At 40.8% G+C, this 12,493-nt stretch overlaps 1 non-coding gene across 1 annotated transcript; it reads right to left on the bottom strand.

The window, feature by feature from the left end:
- Positions 1-3,531: 3,531 nt before the first annotated feature.
- On the bottom strand, positions 3,532-3,639 carry LOC112781283 (small nucleolar RNA R71). Its single transcript, XR_003192068.1, has one exon. It is a non-coding gene; the product is annotated as a small nucleolar RNA R71 (small nucleolar RNA).
- Positions 3,640-12,493: the final 8,854 nt, after the last annotated feature.

Here is a 12,493-nt window from a genome sequence, read left to right as displayed (position 1 = left end):
AGGGGACTGGCCATCTCGGCCATGCCTGAACCTTCACTTATGTATTTTCATACGGTAGAGTTTCTACACTCCATAGATTAAGGTGTGGAGCTCTGCTGTTCCTCAAAGATTAATGCAAAGTACTACTGTTTTCTATTCAACTCATCTTATTTCGCTTCTAAGATATCCATTCGCACCCAAGAACGTGATGAAGGTGATGATTATGTGTGACGCTCATCACCATCCTCCCCTATGAACACGTGTCTGACAAACACTTCCGTTCTACATGAAATAAGCTAGAATGAATATCTCTTAGATCTCCTAACCGGAATCTTTGTGGCGTAAGCTAGAATGATGGCGGCATTCAAGAGAATCCGGAAGGTCTAAACCTTGTCTGTGGTATTCCGAGTAGGATTCAATGATTGAATGACTGTGACGAGCTCCTAACTCGCGATTGCAGGGCGTTAGTGACAGACGCAAAAGGATAGTAAATCCTATTCCAGCATGATCGAGAACCGACAGATGAATAGCCGTGCCGTGACAGGGTGCGTGAGCATATTATTCACTGAGAGGATAAGATGAAGCCATTGGCAAGGGTGATGCCTCCAGACGATTAGCCGTGCCGTGACAGGGCATTGGATCATTTTCCCGAGAGATGACCGAAAGTAGCCATTGACAGTGGTGATGTATCACATAAAGCCAGCCATGGAAAGGAGTAAGACTGATTGGATGAAGATAGCAGGAAAGCAGAGGTTCAGAGGAACGAAAAGCATCTCCATTCGCTTATCTGAAATTCCTACCAATGATTTACATAAGTACCTCTATCCCTATTCTATTATTTATTATTTGAAAAATCCATAATTATTTTATATCCGCCTGACTGAGGTTTACAAGGTGACCATAGCTTGCTTCATACCAACAATCTCCGTGGGATTCGACCCTTACTCACGTAAGGTATTACTTGGACGACCCAGTGCACTTGCTGGTTAGTTGTATCGAAGTTGTGACAGACAATAAAACTAGATCAGAGCACCAGGCCTTTGAAGCCATGGATATGTATCACAATTTCGTGCACCAATTCCCTTGCTCCAATCTTTGCCTCCTAAATCTGAAATCACTTAACAAACATATCAAGGCATCTAATGGAATCAAGGTGAATTAAATTTAGCTATTTCAAGACCTCAAAAGCATGTTTTCACTCTTAAGCACAATTAAAGGAGCAGTTATAAAACCATGCTATGTCATTGAATAAATGTGAGGAAAGGTTATCAAAATGCTCTAAATTCATCACAAGATAAATCCTACAAATGGGGTTTATCAGTTCTCCTAGTACCCTAAAATCAACCTTCCACTATGCTGCATGCCTATGAAAATTATTAAAGTTCCTTGGCGATAAGCTCGGATGACTGATAAACCACTATTTTATGATTTATATTGTGTTTAATTGTGTGGTTTTATCATGATCCTTACCCACTTATTCATTAAATTAGCATGCATTTAGATTTCCTTCCTGAATTTATTACATGTTTGAAAACTGCTTCCTAGAGACTTTAATTATTTATTTTTAATTCTCCTTTATTCCATTCGATGCTGTGATCTGTGTGTTGAGTGTTTCAGACTTTACAAGGCATAAATGAGTTGGAGATTGGAAAGGAAGCTAGCAAAAATGGAAGGAACACAAGAATTTGAGGAGATAACCAGCGAGAAGTGACGCGGTCGCATGGCTCACGCGACCGCGTGAAGGAGAGCAAATCGCAGTGATGCGGCCGCATGGCTCACACGGCCGCGCGGATTGGAAAAGCTCAGGCGACGCGGTAGCGTGGACGACACGAACGCGTGGCAAGGAAAAACGCGAATGACGCGTCCGCATGGATGATGCGATCGCGTGACATGTGCGATCTGCATAATCTGCAGAATTCGTTGGGGGCGATTTTGGACCTTAATTCGACCCAATTTTCGGCCCGGAACAGCAGACTAAAGCCAGAGAATATGCAGAAACAAAGGAGAACATTCATTCTATACAGTTAACAGTTTTAGATCTAGTTTTACTCCCTTAGGTTTTTCTCTCTAGGTTTTAGAATTTTAATTTTCAATTGGTCTTAGCATTGGAACATTGAGAAGAGTTATTTCCTCATCAAGACTTTGTCATTCTAGTTCGTTCTCTTAACTTGGTTTTATTCTTCCATGTTCTTTGCTTTGTTCAATTTTGTTATTTGAATACTTTTATGACTATTTAATACAAGAATTATTTCTTCCATTTTAATCTATTTCTCCATTCTAATAATCATGTCTTCCTTCAATTCCCTTTCATGTGTTATAGATTTATTATTTACAATGAGTGAGTAGTTTCTTCACTTGATGGGGAGTTGATTAAAAGGAACTCTTGAGTTGGAAGGATTGAAAGAAAAATTGTAATTGGGTTAACCATTGGATTGTATCTAATCGCTAACGCCAATCCCTTTGAACTAAGTGGGTTGCAACTTGTGAACAGATCCAGCATTCCAACTTGTTTGACTTTTCTTTACCTAGTAAAGGATAACCAAACAGAACAACCATTAATTACAATTTAATCTTAAAATCACTCCATCAACAATAGAAGTTCCAACTAATCAACTTCCAGTCAAGGCTTTTATTCATTTTATTTAAATTCCCTCAATTTAATTTTCAATTTACTTAACTCAACTTCTTGGAACATCTGATTAATAAAATAGCACACTTTCTGCAACTCGTTGGGAGACGACCTGGGACTTAAAACTCCCAGTAACTTTTAATTTAAACTCTCTGTGACATATTTCTAAATTGATAGGTAGATTTTCGGTGAGTTAAGAACTATACTTGCAACGTAACCATATTAATAATTTTTAATTCACCAGCTTCTGCATCTCATCAATTTTTGGCGCCGTTGCCAGGGAGTTGCAATAGAGTGCTAAATTTATTAATTAGAATTTATTTCTTCGCATTTTATTTTATTTTGCTACTATGAGCTGCAGTTTTCTTCTGTCAAATGACGCGTTCACTTCTTGATCCGCGCTTGCTAATATTCGATCCTGAAATTGAAAGGACTATTTCACGAATAAGGCGAGAACAGCATCGGTTAGCCCGCTCTGAGGGCGGATCTGAAAGTGAACTTGAGGAAGAAACCAGCCCCCGTTCTACTGATTCGGTTGTTTTACGTGCAGAAGATATGTCAACTAGGAGAGTTACCATCCAGGAGGAAGGAGCCCCTGATTTTACAATGCAACCGTTCCAAGCGCATCATCCAGCGGTAGCTACAGATTTTGAAATAAAGACTGCACTGCTAAATTTGATACCCAAGTTTCATGGCCTACCTGCTCAAGAGCCTATCAAGCACTTGAGAGATTTTCAGGCAGCCTGTTCTACTGTCAGGCGTGATGGCACTGATGAAACTTCAATTTTGCGGAAAGCTTTTCCGTTTTCTCTTGAGGGAAAGGCAAGGGAGTGGTACTACACTCAACCTCTAGCAAATGTATCCAACTGGGATACACTCAGAAAGGAGTTTTTGGAGAATTCTTTCCATCTGAAGTCACTGATAAACTGAGGAAGGATATTTCCACAATTGTTCAGGATGACAATGAAACTCTCTTTGAATACTGGGAGCGCTTCAATAATCTTCTGGAAGCATGCCCCCACCACATGATTGACAAGATCGTGGTACTCAGTTATATCACACAGGGTATGAGGCCCCAAGATAAGACCACATTAGAAAGTGCCAGCAATGGGTCTATGAAGAAGTACAAGACCACGGATGAGGCTTGACAATTGATCAGTGATTTAGCTGAATCTACTAGGAACCACAGACAGAAGCAGGGCCGTTCAAAAGCTGTCGCAGAAGTATCCTCAAGCAGAGAGACTGCTGCTTTAACTCAAAGCATCTGTGAAATGACCAACTTGCTGAAGCAAATGCAATTGAATCAACAACAAGCTCAGCAAGCTCAACCTCCTCCACCACAGAAAACCCAACAACTAGTCCCACAAAGAATTTGTGGAATTTGTGCGGATTATAGCCATTACACTGATGAATGCCCGCAGCTCCAACAAGAAGACAACATGGTGGCATCCACTCACAACTTCTATGACCGCCCCAACCAAGGGTACAATCAAAGTGGAAATAATAACCATAGATGGCAGGACAATTCAAACCAGAATTGGAGGGACAACAATAACAGAGAAGGCAGAGATAATCAGGGAAATCAGATGTGGAATAATAACAACAACAGGCAGCAAAATCAACCATACAGAGCACCGCACCTGAGGCAAAACCAAGGACCACAGAACAATCAACAGCAGACCTCTCAATTTACTCATTCTTCTTTATCTTCTAATGAAGAGCTACTACAATCTTTTGAGCGAAGACAACAGACAATGGAAAATAACATCATGAATAGTATTAATGCCAGTCTGAATAGTCTCACCTCTACTCTGCAAGCTTTTATGACACAGCTTAGATCAACACAAAATTCCAGTAACCAACCTTCAAGCACCACTGGAATTCCCTCTCAACCATTACCCAATCCAAAGGGAGGCATTAATGCCATCACCCTGACGTCCAAAACCACACTGCAGGAGAGGAATCAGGAGGAACCAAGCTCACTAGAATACGCCTCAGCTGAAGAGGTGGTAGAAATAGAAGATGTTGAAGAGAAAGAGGATATACAGGACATAGCTGAAGAAGAAATAGCTCAACCACAAGAGGAAGCACCAAAAGGCGCAGACACCACAGAAAATACTACTCATATTCCCTTTCCACAACTTGCAAGGAAGCCTAGGAAGCAGCCGGAACCCGACCCCAAAATGGTAGAAATATTCAAAAAGGTCGAGGTAACTGTTCCTCTTTTTGATGTTATTCAGCAGGTACCTAAATATGCAAAGTTTCTAAAAGACTTATGTATCCATAAAGACAAAATTAATGAATTAGAAACTATTCCTTTAGGTAGTTCTATATCTGCTTTAATGGGAGGATTACCTGAAAAATGTAGTGATCCAGGTCCTTGTATAGTTAGCTGTACTATTGGTGGTGTAGTAATTTATGATTGCATATGCGATTTAGGAGCATGTGTTAGTATAATGCCTTTGTCTATATATGATGTTTTGAGGCTCCCTCCCTTAAAAAGGTCGGCAGCTCATTTTGTGTTAGCAGATAAAAGCATTATTACAGTGGCTGGAGTTGCTGAAGATGTTTTGGTGAACATAAAAGGGCTTACATTTCCCACTGATTTTTATATCTTGGAGATGCCCCATAATGATTCAGATAAGCCATCATCAATCCTACTTGGAAGACCATTCCTGAAGACATCAAAATTCAAATTGGATGCTTTTTCAGGAATATACTCCTTTGAAATAGATGGCCGCATAGTAATCTTCAATCTGAATGGAGTCATTGACAGCCCCCCAAAGGATCGTTCTATCTTCTAGTGTGATGTCATAGATGAAAGTGTAACTGAAGTTCACAAGGAAGAGTTTGAAGAGAGGCACACTGGACAAGGTCCAAGTGTGGGGACCCTCTTAACTGACAGTGAAGGCACTTTGCCATTTTCACAAGCCCCAGATAATCCAGAGCCTGCCCATGATCAAAAGTTAGAATTAAAACTCCTCCCTCCACATCTCAAATATGCGTATCTTGAGGATGAGCAGAAGCTTCCAGTCATTATCGCAAGGGAACTGACTTCTCAACAAGAAGAGCAGTTACTTGATGTACTGAGAAAGCATAAGAAGGCAATTGGGTGGAGTTTGGCAGACATAGTTGGAATCAACCCTCAAGTATGTGAGCACAAAATATTTTTAGAAGAGGGAGCAAGACCTGGCCATCAACCCCAAAGAAGATTGAATCCCACCATCTTGGAAGTTGTCAAAAAGGAAGTGACCAGACTATTGGAAGCAGGTATCATATATCCCATTTCAGACAGTGAATGGTAAGCCCAGTACAAGTGGTGCCCAAGAAGTCTGGAGTCACTACAGTGAAGAGTGAGCATGGAGAGCTCATAGCAACTCGAGTTCAGAATGCTTGGAGAGTCTGCATTGATTACAGGCGTCTCAACCAAGCTACCCGTAAGGATCACTACCCACTTCCATTCATTGATCAAATGCTGGATCGCCTGTCAGGTAAATCACATTATTGCTTTTTAGATGGTTACACAGGTTATTTCCAGATTCATATAGCTCCGGAGGATCAGGAAAAGACTACTTTTACATGTCCTTTTGGGACTTATGCTTACAAGAGAATGCCCTTTGGCCTGTGCAATGCACTAGCTACTTTCCAAAGGTGCATGATGAGTCTTTTCTCTGATCTTATTGAGGACTGTATGGAAGTTTTTATGGACGATTTTAGCGTTTATGGTGATTCTTTTAGCCTTTGCTTAGATGGATTATCTAGAGTATTAGATAGATGTGTTAATACAAACCTTGTATTGAATTTCGAAAAATGCCACTTTATGGTAAAACAAGGGATTGTATTAGGACATGTGTATCTAATAATGGCATTTCTGTAGACCCAGCAAAGGTGAATGTTATTTCTAGTTTACCTTACCCGTCTTCTGTGAGGGAAGTCCGTTCATTCCTTGGCCATGCAGGTTTCTACAGAAGATTTATTAAGGACTTTAGTAAGGTGGCACTTCCTTATCCAGATTACTACAGAAGGATATTGAGTTCGAGTTTAGTGAGGATTGCAAACAAGCGTTTGATAAGCTGAAGACTGCTTTGACTCAAGCTCCAATTGTGAGAGGACCAGACTGGGGCCAGCCGTTTGAAATCATGTGCGATGCTTCCAACCATGCAGTAGGAGCAGCGCTGGCTCAGCGTGAAGGTAAGGATCCTTTTGTTATTGCCTATGCGTCTAAGACTTTAGACACTGCGCAGTACAATTATACTACTACTGAGAAAGAGCTTCTTGCTATTGTTTTTGCTTTGGACAAATTCCTGGCTTATTTACTTGGTACTAGAGTAGTAGTGTATTCGGACCATGCAGCTTTAAAGTATCTATTAGCTAAAAAGGAGTCCAAACCAAGACTTATACGTTGGATACTGCTGTTACAAGAATTTGATTTAGAAATAAAGGATAGGAGTGGTAATCAAAATTTAGTAGCAGACCACTTGAGTCGCCTTGAACATATTAAGGATGATTCTACTCCTATAGATGATAATTTTCCTTTTGATAACCTGCAAGCAGTATCCGAGGTAGTCCCTTGGTATGCACCTGTTGCTAATTATTTAGTCAGCCGCACATTTCCTCCAAATTTTTCTAAGCATCAAAGAGACAAGATGAAAAGCGAGTCTAAATATTATATATGGGATGACCCATATTTATGGAGATGTGGCACTGACCAAATAATTAGATGTTGTGTGCCTCAATCAGAATTCCAGTCCATTTTAGAGGCCTGTCACTCATCTGAGAGTGGAGGACATTTTGGCCCTCAAAGAACAGCTAGAAAGATCTTAGACTGTGGATTATGGTGGCCTACTCTTTTTAGAGACGCTGCTGAGTTTTGTAAATCTTGTCTCCCATGCCAGAAATTCGGTAATATATCCAGGAGGGATGAGATGCCTCAACAATATATGCTTTTCTGTGAAATTTTTGATGTTTGGGGCATTGACTTCATGGGTCCATTTCCAAATTCTAATGGATATTTTTATATATTGTTAGCTGTGGATTATGTTTCCAAATGGGTGGAAGCAATTCCTACCCGCACTGATGATGCTAACACTGTTGTTTCCTTTGTGAGAAACCATATTATATGTCGCTTTGGATCACCACGAGCGATCGTGAGCGATCAAGGCACCCATTTTTGTAACAGGAGACTAACAGGATTGATGAAGAAGCATGGGATAATTCATAAAGTTGCAACATCTTATCATCCCCAAACTAATGGGCAAGCCGAGGTGTCAAACAGAGAAATTAAGCGTATCTTGCAAAAGATAGTAAAGCCACATAGAAAAGACTGGAGCATCAGGCTGCAAGATGCACTGTGGGCATACAGAACAGCATACAAGACACCCATTGGGATGAGCCCCTTCTTCTTGGTTTATGGAAAAGCTTGTCATCTCCCAGTTGAAGTAGAACACAGAGCTTTTTGGGCAGTTAAGGAGTGCAACATGGGAATTGAGAAAGCCGGAGCTGAAAGGAAGTTGCAACTGCAGGAACTGGAGAACCTTCGCCTAGAAGCTTATGAGAACTCCAGAATTTACAAAGAAAAGATGAAGGCTGTACATGATCAGCATATCAAGAAGAAAGAGTTCCTACCTGGGGATTTAGTCTTCCTTTACAAATCTCGACTAAGGCTTATACCAGGTAAGTTGAGATCAAAATGGGAAGGTCTATACAAAGTAGAGAAGGCCGAACCGTACGGAGTTTATCACCTACGCCATCCTTCAGGCTCTGAACTTATTAAGGTTAATGGACAACGCCTGAAGCTATACCATGGCGAGAAAGTGCAGAAAAACAAGGAGCTTGAGATCTTCCTCTTGGAAGATCCCCACATAGCAGAAGATTGAGCTAGTGGAGCATCCAACTTACGGACGTTAAAGCAAAGTGCTAGGTGGGAGACAACCCACCATGGTATGATCGTTCTTTTCTTTGTTTTTCCTATTCAATAACTCTTCTCTGTATTAGTACTTTCGTGCATTTGCATTTACATGTCTTTATATTTCTTCCAAAAAAAAAGGGAACAGAGAGTCACGCTAGAGCGTGGCTGGAGGCGTGCCAATGGCACAAATCGACCCACGCGACCGCGTCGCTGACGCGTCCGCCTCGCATGGGAACCATGGCCTCCCACACGACCGCGTGCCCCACGCGGTCGCGTGCCCTGAATTTTCGACGTAAAAGGGTGCACACTGAAATATTGTGCAAGAGTGGTGCTGGATTGGTGCTGGAAGCACAATCCTTATCACGCGACCGCGTCACCAACGCGGCCGCGTCATCCACTTTCTGACGCACACTCACGCGATCGCGTGACTCACGCGATCGCATCACTCCAATTTTGGCAATTAAATTAATTTGAACAGAGAGTTGTGCTGGAGCGAGGCTGCACTCGCGCCAGAAGCATAACATGGGTCACGCGACCGCGTGACCAACGCGATCGCGTCACCTTACTTGAGGCGCCTTCACGCGAACGCGTGCCCCATGCGGCCGCGTCGCATGCGCCGCACAGCTCAACCTAAATTTCCAGATTATCTTATCTTTCTCTCTTCCCAATCCTAATTTTCCTTTTCTCTCCTTATCCCTTCTTTCCCCCTTCCTCTTTCTATCTCACCTTTCACTCTCTATCTTTCTCACCTCCATTAACAAGGTTTTATTCTCTTCTCCCCTCTCTCTCTTTCTATCATTCTTATTATTTTATATATATTTTCTTCTCTTTTCTTTCTCTTTTCATTATTCATATTTTCCTTCTTTTTCTTTTCCTTTTTACATGGTGTTAGAAATTTTCTTTTGAGTCATCATCCCTCATTATATGCTTGTGGATTGTTGCAAATTGTTTGACATTTATTCTATTTAAGGGATTGCTTGCATGTTCATCTTCATATTTTCTATACCTTATTCACCATGCATGCTATGTGTTTGTGAAAAAGCTCATATGGCATTATGCACTTCTCTATGTTGTTACACTTTTCAATGCTTGCATTTCACAACTTTCCCTTACTATTTTATTAATTGAATTTAATTGTCAATGCAAACATGATGGTTTGTTACAAAGTTTTGCTTGGTCTATGCTACTCATTCCCTTTGCTGGCATGCCAATAAACACCTTGCATTCACTTGTCTTTATCTGCACTAGCTATTTTCCATTGATGGCTTTTCATATGTACTCGAGAGTATGTGTTAATGTCATTTACATTTTACTGTGCATCCTTCAACCTCTTTTCCGTTTCCTTCCTTGCTGTCTATCTCTTTGAATTTAATTTACTTTCTCTTCCCTTCTTTCAGGATGGCCACCAAGAAAGGAAAGGAGAAAGCAACTTCCAAACCACCAGCAAGAAGAGGAACTAAAAGAGCATTAGTGGCAGAGCCTTCTTCAACCGCAGTCAAGCCCTCAACAAAAAGAGTTAAGAGGATAATAAAGGTTGATGAAAAGGAGAAAGCCTTTCCAGCAAAGGGCACTGCGCGATTTCCCAATCGCTACTGTGAGCAGATGTTCCCTATCCTGGCAGAAAGGAACTATAACAATGAATACCTTCTTATCCTCCCGTCCAATATTGCTACCTTTGTTGAGCCGCAAATTGAACGAAGACAATGGGGTTTCCTACGGAGACAGCCAAGGCAGGTCAATCTTTCTTGGGTAGTTGAATTCTACTCCAACTTCTACATGCCGACCCTGAAGTCTGTTTATGTTCGGCAGAAGCAAGTCCCCATCACAGAAGAGGCCATTCAGCAAGCTCTGAATCTTTCCCCTATTCCAGAAGGAATGGACGCCTTTCAAGAAGCCGCACTTAAGCGCCAGAGGTACCAATTTGACTGGGACTCCGTTCTCGGAGTCATCGCATTACCTGGCAGCCGTTGGATCTACAGATACCACCGTACCTGTCCTAAGAGAATCTTGGCTTCAGCACTCACCTTGGAGGCTCGCATATGGGCACAGATCATGTCCCATTACGTCTTCCCGAGCACCCACGAGTCCTCCTTCACTGCGGACATGGCTGTTCTACTATGGTGCATCCTTACAGACCAACTTCTGAATCTCTCAAGACATATCCGGAATGCTATGGGACACATACAAATTGCGGGCAATTTACCTTTCCCCACCATAGTCTCAGATCTTGTCTCAGCAGCCGGAGTCTCCTACAGAGCTGGGGACACCAAAGTCGTGCTTCCACGGGATGATCAGTATGTCCCTAATGGGAAATACCTCAGACTTCCAGTAGCCACTACAAATCTTCCTACTGCTCCAGTTGAAGACAATCCTTCTTCAACACCACAAGCACCTACAACTGATGCATTGCTCCAGCAGATAATCGAACGGTTGGATCGGCAAGAACAGAAAGCTAAGATGAGAGAGAACCGTAACGAGCGCCGATTCAAATACCTCAAGGAGCTACTCAAGGGACACTTCAAGGACTCGGATATCCCGGACTCCACTTCTTTTACCAGCACAGGGAGCCATGACGGCCCCGATTGTGGAGATACTGCTACCAGCCCACCCCTGTTCTTGACAGATGGCACCGAGGACGGTGCAAAGCCTTAAGTGTGGGGTGGTCGGTCAGTACCTGACTTCCAGAGGTAATTTCTCTTCTCTAGCACCAATAATTAGGATATGTTAGTTAGATTTTCTTTCCTTTATAAAATAAAATAAATTGCATAGGTTAGAATAGTTGCATGCATGTTCCACTTGATTGAAAAGACAATAAGTTTCTTTTAAGACTCTATCTTTGGAACAAAATTTCACTAATTTTTCAAAAATTTTTATGATAAATTTGCTTGAGTTGTATTTGGAACATAATATTTGAGCTAAAGAACACACAACCTGTGAAATATTTGAGCCTTTATGTATGGTTACATTATTTAACCATAATTATTTCATTTCTGTGTGTTTACTTCTTTATGATTGTGATCTATATTTTGTTTTATCTTATATGTCCAATATTTATTATATTTACATGCTTGCACGTGATTGAGGCCATTATTTGTTTAAACCCACTTAGCCAAATTGAGCCTACCCTTTTCAATTACCTTTGTTAACCACTTTGAGCCTTTAAATCCCATTTGTTCGATATTTTACCACATTACTAACCTTAAGCCGAAAAACAATTGTATATCCCAAATTGAATCTTTGGTTAGCTTAAGATAGAATTGTGTGTGCTAGTTAAGTATGGGAAATTGTGGGAACAAAAGTTGTTAAGGGAATGTGTCATGAAAATTTAAGGGGAATTTGGATACCTACTCATGTGAAAATATAAGAATGAAAAATCTATGTGCATTGATAAGCTTTATTTATTTTAATGTAAAAAAATGAAAAATAAATAAGGGGATAAAATTACCCCAATGTTAAATTCAGAATTCAAAGATCAGTGCACATATGATAGAATCAAAATACGAAGTTGATACATGAGTAGGGATTGAAAAAGGGAACTCTGGGTAGCTAGGTATAAACTTTAAAGATCACATTAAGTGAATACAAGTTAGGTTGGAGTTTGGGTTAATTAAAGATTCAATTTATTAGCTCACTTGACCAAATATACACCCCTACCTATACCTTAGCCCCATTACAACCTTGAAAAGACCTCATGATGTTTGCATTAGTATATTAACTGTTGTTGATTGGTTAGGAGAAGAACAAAAGTTAGAAAGCATGATTAGAGGAGGATAGAGTGATTATCCTATATACTAGAGATTAGAGCGTACATACATTATCAGTGAGGGTTCAGTGCTTGAATTTTCATGTTCCCCGCTTTCATGAGCTATCTTCTTGCACTTTTATCTGTTTTATTGTATAATGATAAAATTAGTGGAATTTGATTTGTAATTGTTTTGAAGAGCTTATTCACTTTTGATCAAGTGGACAAGAATGAT

Source organism: Arachis hypogaea, chromosome 19 (assembly GCF_003086295.3).
Source record: "Arachis hypogaea cultivar Tifrunner chromosome 19, arahy.Tifrunner.gnm2.J5K5, whole genome shotgun sequence".
In the NCBI taxonomy this organism is placed as follows: Eukaryota; Viridiplantae; Streptophyta; class Magnoliopsida; order Fabales; family Fabaceae; genus Arachis; species Arachis hypogaea.
Note: the sequence above shows the minus strand (reverse complement) of the source record. Positions and strands in the feature narration are given on the sequence as shown.